Source organism: Sphaerodactylus townsendi, linkage group LG12 (assembly GCF_021028975.2).
Source record: "Sphaerodactylus townsendi isolate TG3544 linkage group LG12, MPM_Stown_v2.3, whole genome shotgun sequence".
NCBI lineage: Eukaryota > Metazoa > Chordata > Lepidosauria > Squamata > Sphaerodactylidae > Sphaerodactylus > Sphaerodactylus townsendi.
Genome location: NC_059436.1, coordinates 5,550,384 through 5,569,472, shown reverse-complemented (window position 1 = coordinate 5,569,472; position 19,089 = coordinate 5,550,384). Strand labels below are relative to the sequence as shown.

The following is a 19,089-nucleotide window of genomic DNA, read 5'->3' as shown; positions in this document are numbered from 1 at the left end:
ATTGTCCTATCAGCATAGCACAAGAGGACCCATTTTCTAGCATCATTTAGGCAGACAGGAATGTTGGAAATATTTATATAACACCAGACAAACTGGCAAAGATGTACAAAAGTGTGTTGAATAAGTGCTGGAAAGTGAACCTCAAGAAGGGACATTTTATCATTTATGGTGGAAAAGCTAAGGAATTTTGGTGGTTAATATATACAACAATTCAAAGATTTTAAAGGCAGATATACAAATGAAACTGGGTGTTGTGGGTTTTCTGGGGTGTGTGGTTGTGGTCTGGTAGTTTTTGCTCCTAAAGTTTGGCCCGCATTAATGGCTGGCATCTTCAGAGGTCTGTCACGGTAAAACGTGTTGAAACAACAGCCTGTTGATGCTAGCCTTTGACAATACATGCAAATGGAACCTGACACTTACCTGTTGGGACTTGTGAATAGATCTCTGGGGAAAAAATAATGGAACTTTGTCTTTATGTATGACAGCAGCATCAAGAATACACTGTGCACAGAAATGGAAAACTCCATCTGCATCTGCTACTGACGAACAGTGGGTGAAGGTATAAGAGTTGGCAGAGATGGCCAAACTCACTTCATACTCAAAGAAAATAATTTAGTTAAATTTTTGGACAATTAGAAACTCCTGATAAATTATTTGGACAAAACATAAATAAATAAATTGATGATTGGTGGTTTTGAAGGTTGGGGATTGTTAAAGTAAGATCCAACAGAGAAAAATGTGACTTTTATTGGTAGTAGCTCTCAAGATCCAATTTTATTCATGTTGTTAAAGGGTAAATGGAAATATGTTCTTTTTAGTGCTTATACTCGTTACAGAAAAAACTGGGGGTCCTTATGGAAAATGTACTTTTTTGAAATTTTTCTTTGTTATGTAAAGTTGTTTAGCTACTAATAAATTTTTTAATTAAAAACGAATACTGGAAATGTTATGCTTAAAATAAATATTTTGGGACTTTATGCTCTATCACTGGAATTTATCACTAAACGTATAAGTAAGGAAAATTCTGGGATGAAGATATCATGCTGAATTCTGATAATGACACATTAGAGTCCTATAATTATTGGAAATGCAGCTAATCAGGGGCAAGATTTGACTCCGACAGTGACAGTGTGACATTTTTGGGATGCTTTTGATGTCTGGTATGTGCAGTATAACAGAACTAGATTTTGGCCAAGCTAAGTAAGCTACAGATTAGCCTCTCAGATTATGCACACAAAAAATTATAAATTGATAAATTACTTGGGCAAGGATTAATGCTATGGTGCTCTTTAAATTTGACATCGCTTAGGACCTCATGATGTCTTAAGTCCAGCACTGGGTATTAAAATCACACCTTCTTTGTTTAAAATCCAGCCTTTACAAGCTAACAGAAGACACTGTGACCAATGCATCAGACAATGTTGTTCAACTTACTGCGATGTTCCTGCTTGTTTTTGTAAATATCTCGTCAGTGCAATTGTGCAATGGATGTTTGTGTACTGTTATATCTTTGGCGTCATGCAAATGCTCCAAAATCCATGCAAACAAGCTCACATGAAGCTTCTACGTATCTGACAGAAAACACCCGCTCTAGGAATGCTGTTCTGAGCATGGAACTCCCACAGCAAGTCTGATCAACTGGACTTTGCAGCGAGTCTGTCCATCCAACTTACTCCGGGGTTTGCATGCCACCTTCCTTCCTCTCCTCATCCACAAAGCCATGATGGAAGTCTTCAGCCTAAATATTGCCAGTCGCAACAATCAAAACTCAACATTCTTAATAAAATTGGGATCTGTTTCCTTCCCAGTCACCAGGATTCTAAACCAGTATCCAAGTTAGGCTGAGAATTTTGATGCCTTTAAAAGGACCTCCAATTGATCCAGGCACCCAAACTGGATAGCACAGCTGACGAGTTAAATTGAATGAGGACATTTTCAGCGACTCCGTGATGCAGGAGTGGAGGAGGAGGAAGCAAAGAGGGACTGAGCACCTGAGCCTTGGAATAAAATGGTCTTATTATTGTCTGGTTTAGTCATGGTTGAATGCAGCTCATTATCTTTGGTGGGGTTATTTTTTGGGGAAATGATTTTATTCATCACCTGGGTTTTAATTGTTATTTATGGTTTTATGTTTTGATGGTAAATGTTGGAAGCTGCCCTGAGTCCACAAAGGAAAGGAAAGCATATAAAATTAATAAAGTAAATAAATAAAATAAGACTGTTGAAAGCCTTTGAGACTCAGGTAAAGGGGGAGATGCAAACAAAAGAGCTGGGGGGAAATGGCTGTGGAAGTCCTCTCCAGATTTGCCAGATCACAGTGAGGAAGATTTGGTTGAATGCAGTTTCCATATTTCCCACCTCCGAACCATGATTCCTTATGGACTCTGCTTTCACAACCTATGATTCCTATAAAATCTAAAGTGCAGAGCTCTGGAAGCAAGACTTTGAGTTTTCAAGCATAACTGCATGGAATAAGAATAAGTTTTCATTGTTAAACTAGTGAAATCGAGTATTGTTTAAAAAAAAAGCAAACTGAAACTAAGGATGGTTAATAAACCATTCTGGCCTTATAGTAGAACTGTTGTGTATGGAAGGACTGCTTTCATGAGGAATTCTGGACAGCTCTTGCTCTCCTGGAGGCATGTGGGCGGAGTGGGGTTCAAGTGCCAAGATGCAAACAAATCGGGGATATGGGCAGCTGTAGGAGGCCTCTTTCTTCTGTTTAGAAACACACACATGAGCTGTATCTTAGGAAAGGGCTGGATTATCTCTCCCTCCCCGTCACCCCGCTCCCCATGGCTAGCATGATGCCAAAAGGAAGATGATAACAGTCAAGGATGAGATGACATTTTGCAGATGAGTTACAGCCAAAGGGATGCGTTCTCCAAAGAGCCAGTGAATCACCAGCTGTTTCCTTTGACGTAAGTTTTTGTGCTCTTCTGCTGAGAACCTGACCTTCCAGGTTGCTGGTGGAAGAACTCGAGGCCCGTTCTGCTTTTCCTGTAAAGCCAAAATGCTGGGCATAGAAGCACTGCATCCCAGTGGCTAGGCAGCTGTCCTGGAAGTCAGGATGCTCAAGCTCAGGGGCATAGTAAAAATTGCCTTCCCTTAGACAGTTTTCAACACCACCAGGCAAGAAAAGAAATTGACAAGCTGCTCTTGGAGGAAAGCACCTGCTTAACTGTCCCTTGTGAACAGAGGCAATAAATCAGAGTGGCCACCAACCACAGTAGACAATACTGAGGTAAATTTGAACCAGATTTGGACTCTGTGGAAGTGAGTTGGTTTCATGCTCTGTGCATCTGTATATTTCTATATCCACCTACAGCTTTGGTGTGTTGCATGTCTCATGCTTAGGAAACACCTGTTCCCATTATTCCCCCTACCCACAGATATCACACCTCTGAAGGCCAAAAGGTGCCCCCACTTGTGAAAAGGGAGCAGACAGGAGGGGGTGGAATCTGATGTCACATCCGGTCACCTGCAGCCCAGCCGTTTAGTACATCATTGCTCCAGGCTAGGAAATATAATTCATTGCTTCCCTCTGGGCTCCTCCTCTTCTCACAAGACCTCCCCACTTGAATCACAGTTTCAGGCAGCTTGCAATGTGTCAATAAAAATATAAGCCATCTGTGTAATCAATACAGTTATAGAGCCAGCGTGGGACAGTGGTTAAGAGAGGTGAACTCTAATCTGGAGAACGGGATTTGTTTCCCCGTTCTTACACACAAAGCCTGACGTTGGCCAGTCACAGTCCTCTCAGAACTCTCTCAGTCCCACCTGCCTCACAAGGTGTCTGTTGCTGGGAGGGGAGGGGAAGGTGATTATAAGCTGTTTCGAGACTCCTTAGAGAAAAACCAGGGTATAAAAATCACTACTACTTAGTCTTCTGCTCCTGAAGCATTACAAATATGTGCCAGGCATGGAAGATATGTGACATCTTTGTGCATTGTAGGGTTGTACGAAAGAAAGAGATACTACTTATGCTAAAGCAGTTCCTTGATCTATCTAAGGCAGTCTATTACCTCCTGCCTGAGATCCTTTAATTGGATGTGTTGAGACGTGTTGAGACTGTCCCATGATAATTCTGGATGGGGCTGGAGACTCAAGTCAATGGTAGGACATTTGTTTTGCCGGCAGAAGTTTTTTTTTTGGTTTTTTTTAAAGTGGGGATATGATAGTGATAGAAAAGACTTCTTCCTGATATCATGGAGTGGGATATTAAAAGCATACAGTAGTGGTGATTTCTTGGTTGAAATTAGTAGTACAAACATGGGTAATCAAAGCAGTCGGGGCCAATAAGAGGATTAGAAGAACTTGGAACATGCGGAAGTGGTTCACTTTACCCTCAAAATGTCTGTCCATGAACATCTCTTCACACCCAAACAAGTACCGGTATCCTTGTTTTTTTAAATAAAACATTTTTGAAGCAATGGTCCTCCACGTCAGATTAGACTCAAAGGTTTATTTGATTTATTTTCAGATGGTATAACTTATATCGTGAATTTTTGCTGTGTGTTTTTAAAGTTATTCTTTCAGTTTTTTAAATGTTCCTTTGCACCAAAGACCAAAGACATTCCTAGCGGGGAGAAGACAGGAGATTACCAACAGTGTTGTAGGAGCCCCAGCAAGATATAATGGTTAGAGAGCCTGCAATTTGGGAAGCCCAGTTTTAAATTACACTCTGTTGTGGAAGCTGGCGATCATGGGTCATTCCCTCTCTGTTAGTCTAGCCTATGCCAAGAGGCTGTTGTAAGGGCAAAGTGGAAGAGGAAAGAACCATGCCTACCACCACAACTTCCTTGGAAGAAGGGTGAGATATTGCCAAGGTGACCAAGAAACTTCAGAGATGTGAAAGTGCAGAGGTGTGGGCAGAGATGTGATTTTTGACACGAACAATGGGGTCTTATAAACACATCCCCAAATTTATCTTTGAAGTATGGGGGGGGGGGAGGGATTTGTGTTACAAATATAGAATTGTAGGGCCATTTTTGGAGTAGGATCTCATTCATGCAGATTTGTAGACCTCCCCTCCCTGCACACGCACACATTGAATCACATCGCCTCCCCCTCCAGTACCTAAAAGTACTCCTTCGGCATTTCAAAGCAAGTTTTAGTACTGTGCACGAAGGACACCGTATCAAAATCAAACCACACTTTCCCTCAGCACAGATAACCGACTGCTAAGCTTTTAAGGGAGCCATTAAAATAAATGAGCCAAGGCGGAGGAGGATCAAGCCAATCAGCAGATAAAGCACCAGGTCTATCTACAAACCGCATAAAAGCAAATTGCAGAAAAGCCTAACAGCCACCCAGATGTCTTCGAAAAGCAGAGCCTTAATGGCCAAAGCCACAAACCCGGATTCAATCTTCTAGAGAAGGACAAAGAGTATGTACAGTTCCTGTGATGAGACAAATGAACCTGATGCAGAAAGATGGAATGGAAATGATGCTGGGGCAAATTTGACTCATCTCTGCCATAAACTTGTTACATGGTCTGAGCCAAGCCACTCTCAGTCTGGGATCTCCAGTACAGCAACCATAATCGTCTCAAGAAGAGGAGGCAGCACCATCTCATCAGATCTCAGAAGATAAGCAGAGTCAATGCTTGGACAGGAGACCTCCAAGGAAGACTCTGCAGAGGCAGGCAATGGCAAACCACCTTTGTTTCTTGCTTGCCTTGACAACCACTTGCTGGGGCGCCCATAAGTCAGCAACAACACTTTACACACAGACAATATTGGTCTCTCTTGTTGTACAGCTTACCATGATGACATATTTGAAAGCACTGTACAAATGCTAAGCATGATGACATCTTGATATGTATTAAAAGAGACTTCTCAAGAAGAGTCTTTCTTTCCAAAGCATCCACTAGCCAGCTAGAAATAGTGCTCTCCTGTGTGTAAATTAATCAAAGATGCAGGAAGCAAATAAAGATCCCCCAAGTGTCTGACAAGCAAGGCAAGGCTGAGGAGGCTAAAGCTACTTGCTGTGATAACCAGGTTGTAGAAAGTACCACCGTATCACTTCTCACAAATAACTAACACAGCACAGGTGACTTTGGAAATGAGATACGCATGGTGGGATCTCTGCTCAATTCTAGAGCTCTTGAAAACAATCACGGAAATTAATGGCTATCGATACTAAATTTTTCCAAAGCCCCTGCGTGGCTTCCCATCAGAGCAAGCTGGGCACTCGTCACTGTAAATCACAGCTTAGTAGACAGTTTTGTCCTTGGTAGGAGAACTGCCTCCATCGGCCAATAGTATGTGATGAAACAATTGGGGAAATTGACAATTACAGGAAGCCTCATACAGCTGTCAGTTCTACCCCCAGTCGCCTTGAGTTCTGGGCTCTGAGGTCTATACTTGATCACACATTCCTATTCCTTTTCCCTTCTGGCCAAGTCCCAAGTCCAAACCTGTATTTGAAATCTTTAAAAAATGTGCAGCCATTTAAAGCCAGCGTGATGTAGTGGTTAAGAGTAGGTGGATTCTAATCTGGAGAACCGAGTTTGATTCCCCACTCCTCCATCTGAGTGGCAGAGTGGCAGAGGCTTATCTGGTGAACCAGATGTGTTTCCACACTCCTAAATTCCTGCTGGGTGACCTTGGGCTTGTCACAGTTCTCTCAGGATTCAGCCCCATCTACCTCACAAGATGTCTGTTGTGGGGAGAGAGGAAGGGAAAAGGAGTTTGTAAGCAGCCTTGAGATTCCTTACAAGAGAAAAAAGCAGGGTGTAACTCCTCCTCCTCTTCTTGTTCTTCTTGTTCTTCTTCTAAAAATGAGCAATTTTACCCAATGAAAATCTTTTTTTTAATTCATCTTACAAATTAATTCACAATTACCATGGAAAAGGAAAAAACAGAACAAATGAAGAAAACCCACTGTGATATATTTTTAGTCCACTTGAACTATACAGATGCTCTCCATCAGCAGCAAGATGCTAGTAATAGGAGTCTATTTTGCGGGGCTTATTTGGACTTCTGAGGAAATGAATGTGATGAGCTTTGATTGCTGAAGCTGCGACATAAATGCTTGTATGTGAAGGTAGGCTGAATGCCTCTTTGCAGGTTAAGAGGATACAGGCTGGGTCAGGTCCCTTCCCTATGTCAGACAGGACTAGAAACACCAGCCTCCAGGTGGGACCTGGGGATCCACTGGAATTTTGCTCATCTCCAGACTAGAGAGGTCTGTTCCTCTGAAGAAAATGGATGTTTTGGTGGGTGGACTCTATGGCACTGTACCCCACTGAGGTCTCTGTCCCCTCCCCCCCAGCCTCCATCCCCAAATCTCTAGGAGTTTTCTAACCTGGATCTGGCCACCTCCCCATCCCTCGCTGGTAGCCAGTGGGTGATCTGGCAACCCTAGAGATTTATTTATTTATTTATTAGATTTTTATACCGCCCTATCCCCGAGGGGCTCCAGATGCCACATGAGTTGCTGATGATGATCACTGAGTCCTGTAGTGGCTGGCCTCCTGAGGAGCTTGGGCAGAGTTGCTGTGGGGCTTCTTTGGCTGTAGCTTCCCCAAACCCCAGCTGCCACTCAAGTGGCCTCCTTCTAGGTCAGTGGCTCACCAGGAAATTTCTTTGTAATGTAAACAGTTAGCCCTCCTTCTGCTCAGGGACTGAATTTCCTATTGATTAGGAGTCCATCTTTTAATCAGTGCCTTCCATGGTTCAAACGTCATCAGACTGTTAAATCCTAGATTATTTAACAGCAATCTTTCTCACATACACACCCTTTCCCAAAGTTAACAGGCAGCCTTAACAGCAGCAATTTCTTGAATAAGGAAATACAGACATGATGCTCCAGAGAAATAAATATGCCCTTAAGAAAGGAGTTATTCTTTTACATAAAGGGTAGTTCTCAGAAAATAAGTTCTGCCACTTTACTGATTATGGATAGAACACTCTTTGTCTGCTCAATGAAAAGGTCAAGAGACTTTTTAAAAGTTGAGAATTTAAAGTAAAGAAGAAGAAGAGTTGATTTTCCTTTTTAAGATCATTTTTATTTCATCAACAAAAAGTTACAGAAAACAGAAAGAAAGTTTAAAAAATAAACATGAGCAAACATAACAATTATAGCAATAACAATAGTAATCCATTTTAGAACTGATTATATTAAATGGATCTGCATTGATAATCTTGTCATACTAAGAAAAATAAATTAACACTGAGTAGTATACTATATGAGCAACCTTTAAAGAAATAATCTGTATTGATTTTCACAAGAGAAGAGTTGGTTTTATGATCTACGAACCATAAGGAGTCTCCAAGTGGCTTACAATCATGTCCCCAGCCCCCCCCCCCCCACACACACACACCACGCACCTTGTGAGGTAGGTGGGGTGAGAGAGTTCTGAGGGAACTGTGACTATCCCAAGGTCACCAGCAGACCTCATGTGGCCAAATGAGGAAAACAAACTAGATTAGAGTCCACCACTCATGAAGAAGAGTGGAGAATAAAACTTGGTTCTCCAGATTAGAGTCGGTCACTCATGTGCAGGAGTAGACAATCAAACCCGATTCTCCAGATTAGCATCAGTCACTCTTAACTACTATCCCACCCTGGCTCTGGTAGCAGATTATGCCAATAGATGTTTGTAACTTTATGACCTTATAGTGATCTAGAAACTGGTTTTTTTTTAAGCCTGAAAAGCCATAAGTGGCAACAAGAAATGGTTGCTGCATGAAGGCAAGGGAGAGGCAAGAAAAGTGCAGGAAAAATTTGCCACGTGGATGCTTCACTGCTTCTGGGAACACCCTTATATTCGCAGCAATAAGAACTACATGGAGAATCACCACCATGTGGAAGCTGCTGAGCTTTCATGGGCTTCAGTTAGAGGAGGGGAGATTTCAACTGAATATTCAGACAAACTTCCTAATGAAAGGGACAATTTGACAGTGGAACCAGCAACCTAGAGCAGGGGTGCTCTCTAGAGCTGGGATCCAGCAGGTTCTCACAGGTTCCCGAGAGTAGGTTACTAATTATTTGTGTGTGCCGAGAGGGGGTTACTAATTGGTGATTTTGCCACATGATTTTTGCCTTAGTTACACCCCTTCTCTCAGCAGTAGCGCGCAGAACTTGAAGCAGTCTGGCAGGAGGTGCACCGGCGTGCATGGCAGCCTGCGCCTGTGTGCATTCGTTTCCCGCCCAAGGACTGGCGCAGCGGCTGCATCCTTGCCACAGCCCCGCCCAGGAATGCCCCACCCCCGGAATGCCCAGCCACGCCCCCATCATGCCCCGCCCAGCCCCATTGGCGCTATGCCACAGTTTGAATCCCACCACCATGGGAACCTGTTACTAAAATTTTTAGATCCCACCACTGGTGCTCTCCCTTTCTACAGGTCTTCTGGTAATCATCTGGGGGCATTACTCTACTTAGGGTTCTTTGCATTAATCAGGGTTTTGGAGATGGTCTTTATGGTCCTTTCTATGACTATCTTTTCCAGCAGCTTTTGGAAAGTCCACTGTCCCAAGGCCCACATACCACATTGCAAACCACAGACATACCATCATAAAATTGTAGAACCATAGATTTTTTAAAAAATTGACAAAAGAAACACGCAGACTTGTCACTAGGCAGGATCAACCCTTCAGTGGCCAACCTACACAACAGAAAGCACCACGCAACACAATCCCAAGAACAGGCCCGCCACCAAAGTGGGCTAGCAGAGGATGTACTTCCATATGTTTTATAATTTAAAAATTTCTGCCCTGACTTTCACTTCACCATAAGGTAACTTACCAAGAGGAAGGAAGGAATGCAAAGCACTATCAACACTGTAGTACAACAATAAAACTAGCTCAGTCACTAGTATGCAGCCTCTAAAAGTGGGAGCACCTAAAAGAATGCCCATTCAGTCAGTTTTAGTTGACAGGAAGGTTCATGGAGGAGGTGGGCTACTTAAGGAAGTGAGCCAAGCCACATCTTGTACAAAACATCCTAGTCTGATTAGCCGAGATGACACAGAGGAAAATATCTTCATATCCCAAAATATAGAGACCTTATGGTGATCAGTCACGCCCTAGTTTTGAGTCACAAGGTTCTGATTCACGTTTTACCCTCCCAGTAGAAGGGGACTTTTCCCATTGTGCCTTCTTTAGGGAGGCAGGATCCCTTTATTGCAACAGCTAATACAGGCATCTGAGTAGAAGTGGCTTTCAGGACAAGTCAGGGGAAGAGCTAATGTCACTGAATGCCTAAGTGTGGACTGGGGTCGCCAGCCTCCAAGTAGTGGCAGGAGATCTCCCGCTATTACAACTGATCTACAGGCGACAGAGTTCACCTGGAGAAAATGGCTGCTTTGGAAGGTTAACTCTATGGCATTGTATCCCATTGAAGTTACTTGCCTTCCTAAGCCTCTCCCTACTCAGGCTCCTCCCTCAAAATATCCAGGTATTGCCCAATCCCCAGCTGGAACCTTAGTGGGGACCCTGATGAACATCGGAATGAGTTAGAGCAAATAGATGCTTCAGAAAACAGCCCTTTAATTCTAGGAGCAGCAGTGGCATAGGAGGTTAAGAGTTCGTGTATCTAATCTGGAGGAACCGGGTTTGATTCCCAGCTCTACTGCCTGAGCTGTGGAGGCTTATCTGGGGAATTCAGATTAGCCTGTACACTCCCACACACGCCAGCTGGGTGACCTTGGGCTAGTCACAGCTTCTCGGAGCTCTCTCAGCCCCACCCACCTCACAGGGTGTTTGTTGTGAGGGGGGAAGGGCAAGGAGATTGTCAGCCCCTTTGAGTCTCCTGCAGGAGAGAAAGGGGGGATATAAATCCAAACTCCTCCTCCTCCTCCTCCTCCTTCTAGCCTTTCAACTTGAGATGTTACTCCTTCTCCTGAGGACCCAGAGAAGAAAGCAAAAACTCTGAAACTTCAGGTCAGACCTTGGGTCCTTGCAGTCCCAAAGACCCCTTCCTTCTTGCTGCATAATTTTTCCCCTTATAGGGCACCATACATGCATTTATTTATCTATGCCATTTACCTTTCTCCCCAGTGAGAACACCCAGAGGCTTCTGTCATTCACCTCACCTCAGTTTTATCCTCACAACAATCCTATAAGGTGACCCAGCATTGCCAGCAAGCTTCCACAGTGGAGTGGGAATTTGAACCTGTGTCTCTGACATTATATCTGCTATACCACATTGGCTCATTTTTTTGTACACACATATATACATATGGTTTGGGATCAACATACCTGAAAGGCAGTCAATCCCTTAGGAACCAACCAAACCATTAAAGTCATCTTCAGAGGATCTGATTTGGGTGTCCCCACCTTCTGAGATTAGGCAGGTGGCAACCTGGGAAAGGGTCTTCTTGGTCATGGCCCCAAAGTTCTGGAACTCTCCCCGTGGAGATTAATCTGTCACCCTCTGTTGCTGTCTTCTGCCAGCAGGAGAAGACTTTTGTTTTGTTTTATTTGGAATTCCCTCAATGATCCCACATCCTTCCTAATTCATACTTTATGTTTTGTATGTATTTCAGCTCTTAAAAATTGTTTTAATGGTATGTTTTGAAGGGGGGTTGATTTTAATAGTTTTATAATGTAATTTTATCTTGTATGTTTTAAATTGTTAGTCATCACCTTGGCAGCCCTTGCAAAGGCAGAAAGATGGGTGCCAGCAGGGTGCAGTGGTTAAGAGCAGGTGGAGAACTAGGTTTGATTCCCCACTCCTCCTCCTGAGCAGCAGTCTCAGTCATGAGGTGAACCAGATTTGTTTCCCCACTCCTACATGCCTGCTGGGTAGTTTTGGGCTAGTCACAGTTCTTCAGAACTCTCTCAGCCCCACCTAGCTCACAAGATGTCTGTTGTGGGGAGAGGAAGGGAAGGTGTTTTGTAGGCTGCCTTGAATCTCCTTACAGGAAAGGAAAGGTGGGGTATAAATCCAAACTCATCTTCTTCTTGCTAAACCAAAGTTTTGCTGGAAATTGTGTTGCACAGAAAGGATTAGTCATTTCCCTTTTCATCTACAGTGGAAAAACATTGCTGGGAAATAAGGGAATATCCCCAAAGGCTATAAACATTGACCTCAGCCTTGTGCCTCTGAAGGGAGGGTGGATCTTATTTGAGGTCCCTCACTGGCTGTAGCTGTCCTTGCATTCCCTCAGCTTTTTCCAGAGTCCTCCACACATCATAGCCTGAGATTTGCATCCCTGTAAATCATTGCTGGAGGGTTGTGGGATGCTGGTGATGAAAAAATACCTTTTGGGTAGGCAGGTACAGGGCAGTACAGCCCTGGCTGCTTAGCAAAATTTGTGCAGTGCAGGTAAACTGAAAGTGGAAATGTAATCCTCTGGGTCTCTTTGCCCCATTCTCATAGGTTCTACAGAATTTCTCATTTGAAAATTCTGGTATGTGCAACCCTGGGACTGTTTCTAGTTGGGGAAATGAAAAGGGGGGCTGAAGTGTACCCCCCCCCCCCGCATTACAGTTTCAATCTGCCCAGCACAGCCTCTGACTGTTAAGAGGAACAGTTGGGTCAGAGGAACCCCATGGTGAACCTGAAGGAAACCGTGACTCGACTTGCAGTAAAATAAATCCCTTAGTTTGGCTCTACAAAGGCCACAATCCGTTAGGAATATTGTTCAGAACTGAGGTGATGCAGATCCAGCTTTCCTCCCCATTCAAGCCGAAAATCCCCCGTGGTCTCTCTGGCATGGTTTCCAGAGCAACAGAAGTAGTGGCTTCATAGCCAACCAACAGCCTATGAGCAACCAGATTTTGGCAAAAGCAGAGAGATGCTGAAGGAGGGGACTCCAGGCAGGAGGGACCTGGGGCAGAAGCAGAAGGTCTCCAATGCAGCTTCTGGAAGGGACAGACAGAATTCTGGGCCACCAATCCAGACCACGGGCGGCATAGCAGCCGCCGCAACCTGAGGCAGCAGCGGGAGAAATGGAGCGTGTTTCCTGAAGCAATGAAGGAGGTAAGTTTTCTTTTAAGTTCCTGACATATGCTGAGACAAATGAGCACATACAACGCTGGGAAAGGAGGAAAAGCCAGTGTGGTGTAGTGGTTAGGGAATCGGATTAGGATTTCTGAGACCCAGATTCAAATGTTGGTTCTGACCCAGAAGCTGGATGGTGATCTTGGGCCAATCACTCTCTTCCAGCCCAGTCTTCTTCATAGGAGTGTTGTGGAAGAAGGCAGAACGATGGTGTTAGCTGCTTTGGGTCCCCACTAGAAATGCCAGCCTTCAGGCGGGGCCTGGAGATCCCCTGCAAGTACAGTTCATCTCCAGACTACAGAGATGAGTTTCCCTGGAGAAAATGGATGCTTTGGAGAGGGGGCATTTTTTTCTCCAGGAAGTTGGCAACCATAGGTTTAGGGAGACCAGGCCTTGAATCTCCACTTGGCCAGGAAGCCTGGTGGGTGGCCTTGGGCCTACATCACAGGGTTGTTACTGTGTGGATGAAAAGGACATGAGAAGAATAAAGTTGGTAGCTGCTTTGGGTCTTCCCATTGGGGAGAAAAATGGGATATAAATTACCCAAATAAATATATGAATACTTCTCTCTGCTCTGCAAGGATGTCTTGAATCTGCTAAACCTCTGCTCAGTGTGAAGCTGTTAAAGGCACAAGCCACCCGTAATAAAAAGGCAGCAACTTTAAAGCATTGCTTATGTGTCAAGCCTTTCACAGTGTTACCCTTTCACAAATTTTGCTTTCCCCCCAAATGTTCAGAGGGCTTTTCCAGGTGGAAGACGAAAGGTCCGACCCGGCAGCTTCTGCATTCCTACTTGCCAGAGGTCCAGCCAGTGACCCAAAATGGGATAGCCTTCAAGAACCTGGCAGTGCAACCTGGACTTCTTTGGCCCCTGCTGTGGAGATGGCGATGTGGGAGCCTCCCACGATCATCGCAGTGAGCATCTTCTGCTGCGTTTGTCTCCTGCACTTGTTGGCTTTCATTTACGCCATCTGCTTCCGCAGCCAGAGGCACCCCAGCCCAGCCTCCACCCAGAAGTCATCAGAGGAGAAGGAGGTGGTCACGTTCCATCCTTCCTCCTGTGGCCCCAGTGTTTACAGCCAGGTGGAAATCAAGGGGAATGAGAACCGTCTGAAGAATGCACCCTGCTGGAGCAGCTTTTAAGGCTATGCTTCAGCCATGCGTGGGCACAGCCGGGGGAAAGGAGCACCTGGACACATCATCTAGCATATGGAACATCTTTTCAAAGGCTTGCTGTCTCCAGGGGTCTACCAGCAAGATTGCTCTTGTCCTGCCCTCTCCAGTGATACTAGTACTCAGCTCAAGATTGGCAGAAGACCAAGACTTACAAAAGAATGCCCCTCTTTACACAACGTATCTGTGAACTTACTGTCACAGGATGGAACAACAATCATCGGCACAGGTGGCTTTAGAAGGGGATTAGACAAGTTCATGGAGGATCGGTCTGTCAATGACCAGTAACCACAGTAACTAAGTGGAACATCCATGTTTAGAAGCAGTGTATCTGAATGCCTGTGTTAGAGGCTCCAAAACAAAGGGAGGCTTTGGCATCTGTGTGTCCGCTTGGGGTCTTCAGGAATGTTTAGTCAGCCACTGTTACAAACTTTAGGGGGGGACAGTTTAGGTATCTCCTTAGCAGATTTCTCACATCAGTTGGACTAATCTAATTCTTCTTCTCTGTGCAACAATGGGAGTGCAACAGTATCAAGACTGTAAGTGCTAGTAACACCTGCCTTACCCTTCCCATCCTTCCTCCAAGGAAGTCAGGGTAGCACAACAACCTTGTGAGGTAGGTTGGGCTTAGACTGGCTAAGACACTCACTGAGTATTTTACAGCAAAGTAGGTATTTGAACCCAAGTATCTCAGGTCTTAGTCCAGCATTTGAACCACTTCGCAACAGTGGATCAGCTCTCCATTTACATTTGCAGTATTAATTTTACTTCATTAAAGATATATTTACTGCAGAAAACCACATTTGTGTCACCCAGCTACACAAACACCATAATAATATATAATATACTCACTTGTTTCTTCACATATAAGAAATAGTTCACATAGTATGTATTTCTGGCTTGCATTTATACCTGAATCTTGGATGTATCATCCTAAAGTGCATTACAGGTGATAGACCAGCACAAAAGTATACTGAAATGCATGGATGTGTTAATCTCTCTAGTAGCTGCCAGTGGTGCTTTTGTGTTTCTTAACGCTAGTGTGAAATCCTCTAGTTAAAGATAAAGGCAGCAATTTTAGTTAGGGATCTCAAGATAGGAGAAAGGACAGATTTTATGTCACATTTAGGTAATTCTTCTTCTTCTTCAGTTTTTAGGCTTAATGTTTTAAATGAGTTATATGTTGTTAAAACTAGTAATAGTTAATTGAACCACTATTTTGAAAACAAAGTGTAATCAGATTTAGATTTTATCATGTGTTTATGTATTTTGTATCTTAAACTTTCTAGGCTAAATGTTTCTTTGGGCTATTGATGGATTATGACTATGTATGCATATATGGCCTTTGGCTAATAAACACTTATTGATTGACTATCTAACCTGCCTCCTTTTACCTGCACATTTTCCAATATTCAGTCAGTGAGAAGACAGCATCAACTTGCAAGCAAAGGTGACAGGCTTGAAATCAGGGGCCCAGCAAAAATCACTTGCTTTTTTGGCAGCTTCGTGCTCACCCTGCAGCCTTGAGAGGTCATCAGCTGTTGGATTGTTTCCTTCTCAAAGAGCTTCCAACAGGGTACAGAATGCAAGAGGTTAAGGCCCTGGCATTGAAAGCAGCCTCGGAAAAGCAGATGGAACTTGGCTGCTGGCACCAGAAGGTCCAAGAGCATCTCCTGGGGGCAATCAGCTGCAGCAGCTATCCAACCCCCCATATGCTGCATTCCGATTTCTCTGTCCTCCACTTACAGCAGCATTCCCCTACACCATAATGGATCTATAGCCCTGCTGCTTTTAAGAGGACCACAACATTGAGGCAGGATCTTAAACCGGTGGTGGCGAACCTATGGCACGGGTGTCAGAGGTAGCACTCAGAACCTACGGCACGGGTGTCAGAGGTAGCACTCAGAGACCTCTCTGAGGGCCAGTGCAGAATGCCCCCCCCCCCCACACACACATCTAGGCTGGCCTGGGTCACTGGGCTCAATTATTAGCATTAAACCTAAGACCTATTTTTGGGGAAGCAGTGTAGATAACCCTGTTAAGTGCTGTTAACCCCACTGATTTTCATGTGCTGAACTAAAGCGCGATCCTTTACCTGGGAGTAAGCTTGGTTGCTAGCAATGGGGCTTGCTTCTGAGTAAACCCTCCTAGGGTTGTGATTCACCCGTTGGAAGAGTTGCATGGTTGCTTCAAAGCAAAGCCACTGACTACCACCAAGCTTACTCCTTAGTAACGCATGCCTTGGAGCCAACCATTTTTTCTAAACTAAAACCTCAGTTTTCAGGTTAAATTGCCGTGTTGGCACTTTGCGATAAATAAGTGGGTTTTGGGTTGCAATTTGGGCACTTGGTCTCAAAAAGGTTCACCATCACTGTCTTAAACGTACCTGCTCAGAAGAAAATCTGCTCAGGTTAAATGGCAGTGGTCCATAGAACAGCTAAGTGCCGAGGTATGCTTGGTGGAAGAGGTAAAGAGGGTGATGAGTGGCAGCCCACTTTGGGAATTCCCTCCCAGAGACATTTGAATGGGCATCTTACCTACTAGGTTTTAGGCTTATATTACAACTTGCTGATTTTTAATGGCACTCTTTTGCTTGGCTTTTAATCGCTCTGTTGTAGTTATTATTGTGGGCTGATGTTTAGTTTGCTTAGCTGCCTTCCTTTTCCGTCAGTACTTTAGTGATTTCCCAGTTCAATCCTCAGGAGAGTTACAGCATTCTAAACCCATTAACTTAAATGGATTTGGAAGGATATAGTTCTCTTTGGGATTGCCTTGGAAAAGAAGGCAGCATGGTATAGCCTGATTTTGTCCGATGTTGGAGGATAAGCAGGGTCAGAGACCACCAAGGAAGACTCTGCAGAGGAAAGCAAGCAAACCACTTTTGCTTCTCACTGGCCTTGAAAGCCCTTTTCTGGGATCACCATAAGTCAGCTGTATCTTGACAGCACTTCTCTCTCTCTCTCTCTCTCTCTCTCTCTCTCTCTCTCTCTCTCACACACACACACACACACACAGAGAGAGAGAGAGAGAGAGAGAGAGAGAGAGAGAGAGAGAGGAATGCACTGTTCATCTCTTTGCTAGTTTATGCCTATCATATTTTATCCCGTTTCCACCTGCGAAGTCAAGATGATATATTGAATTCACTCCTCCCCTAATTTATCCTCCCAGAAACCCTGTGAAATATGTTAGGATTTATTTATTTATTTAAAATTTACATCTCCATGGGGCTCATGAAGGAAAGTGCTAGCTCAAGGCCTGCCATAGTGCAATCCTAAACAGAGTTACCCCTTTCTAATCTCAATTACTTCAACGAGCTTGAAAGGACACAACCCTGCTTGGAGTAACACTGTCACTGACCTTCAGGATACAGTAAGGATTAAAAGACAGTCCTCCTCACCCCTCCTCCTAGCCTGGAGTACCAAATACCAAACTCATGGGAGACCCTGGTCATTTCTGGCCATCCATTCTTTGCCCACTGACTCACCTCCCTCTGCCTCCTACAGTGACCTTTTACACCTCTTTCCCCTGCCACACCCACTCCTTAGCTCTCTGAGCCCACACTTGAATAAGCCTTTTTTGTTTCTTTTGCAAGTTGCACATGCACAGCTATGCAGGTACAGCCAGTGGTGGGATCCAAAAATTTTAGTAACAGGTTCCCATGGTGGTGGGATTCAAACTGTGGCGTAGTGCCAATGGGGCTGGGCGGAGCACGACGGGGCATGGCCAGGCATTCCAGGGGCGGGGCATTCCTGAAGTGAGGGCGCTGTGGCAAGGGCCAGCAGCCGTTACGTCCGGTCAGCATGGGCGGGGAAAGCGAATGCCGCATGAGGCTGCCACCTTGCACGCCGGTGACCTCCTGCTAGACTTCCAGCTTCAGAAGTTCTTGCAATCGCGCTACTGCTGAGGTGGAGAGCGTAACTAAAAGAGGCAAAAAATCACGCGTGCTCAAAATCACCAATTAGTAACCCCCTCTCGGCACACACAAATAATTAGTAACCTACTCTCGGGAACCTGTGAGAACCTGCTGGATCCCACCTCTGGGTACAGCCAATCATAATGTTCATTTCTGTATGCCTGCACACAGGATTTTTTTTTTTAAAAAGAGACGAGTCTCTATGCAAAGATGTGAAAGCACCTGGATTGTTTCCATGGGCTCCAATTGCTGCCTTAACAGGTGAAGGGCACACATGTGAACAGGAAAAAGGAAAACAGATTCTTTTATGATGACTGCAACCCGTTATACATACGCTGTGCAGAATCCACCTAACTTTCTGTGTAAAGATATTTTACAATGGTGGTAAGGATGACAGTGATGAGCCCAAAATCATCCAGTGAGCTTCATGGCTGAGGCAGGATTTGAACCCAGACCAGCACCCTGACCAGAACACCGCTCTGCTATTCCACTGACTTTACTATTCGACTCCATTCACCTTGTGAGATTTTGGATAAACCAGCCTTAGAAATAAAGAAGCATAAACTGTTTGTCTAGGGCTCATTCCGCACATGTAGAATAATGCACTTTCAAACTGCTTTCAGTGCTCTTTGAAGCTGTGCGAAATAGCAAAATCCACTTGCAAACTGTTGTGAAAATGGTTTGAAAATGCATTATTTTGCATGTGCAGAAGGGGCCTAGGTTTGTTGTTCTGGTGAAATGCCAGAATGAAGACCTTGTGTTACTGACACATTCTGTATCCTCACACCCAGGGCCCAGAGTGGCAAACACTGCACAGCTGTATGTTGAGTACCATATGCTCAGATTTCATGACAGAAAAAGAAAGGGGGGGGGGAATTACTGGAGAAATGACAGGCCGACTTGGAACAGCAGCAACAGCTCTGGAACGCTTGTCAATAAATATGCCACTGCAGCTGTCAGGGGAACTTCCTTGCTTCTGAATTCCTTGGCTCAGCTCCAGCCAGATTTTCCACTCAGTTTCACCCTATTCCCCATCTGTTCTAGAATC

General features: G+C 44.4%; 1 long non-coding RNA gene across 1 annotated transcript; it reads left to right on the top strand.

The window, feature by feature from the left end:
- The first annotated feature begins 12,766 nt into the window (after positions 1-12,766).
- On the top strand, positions 12,767-15,504 carry LOC125441467. The gene is made up of 2 exons (XR_007245863.1): positions 12,767-12,934; positions 13,693-15,504. It is a non-coding gene; the product is annotated as an uncharacterized LOC125441467 (long non-coding RNA).
- The last annotated feature ends 3,585 nt before the right edge of the window (positions 15,505-19,089 follow it).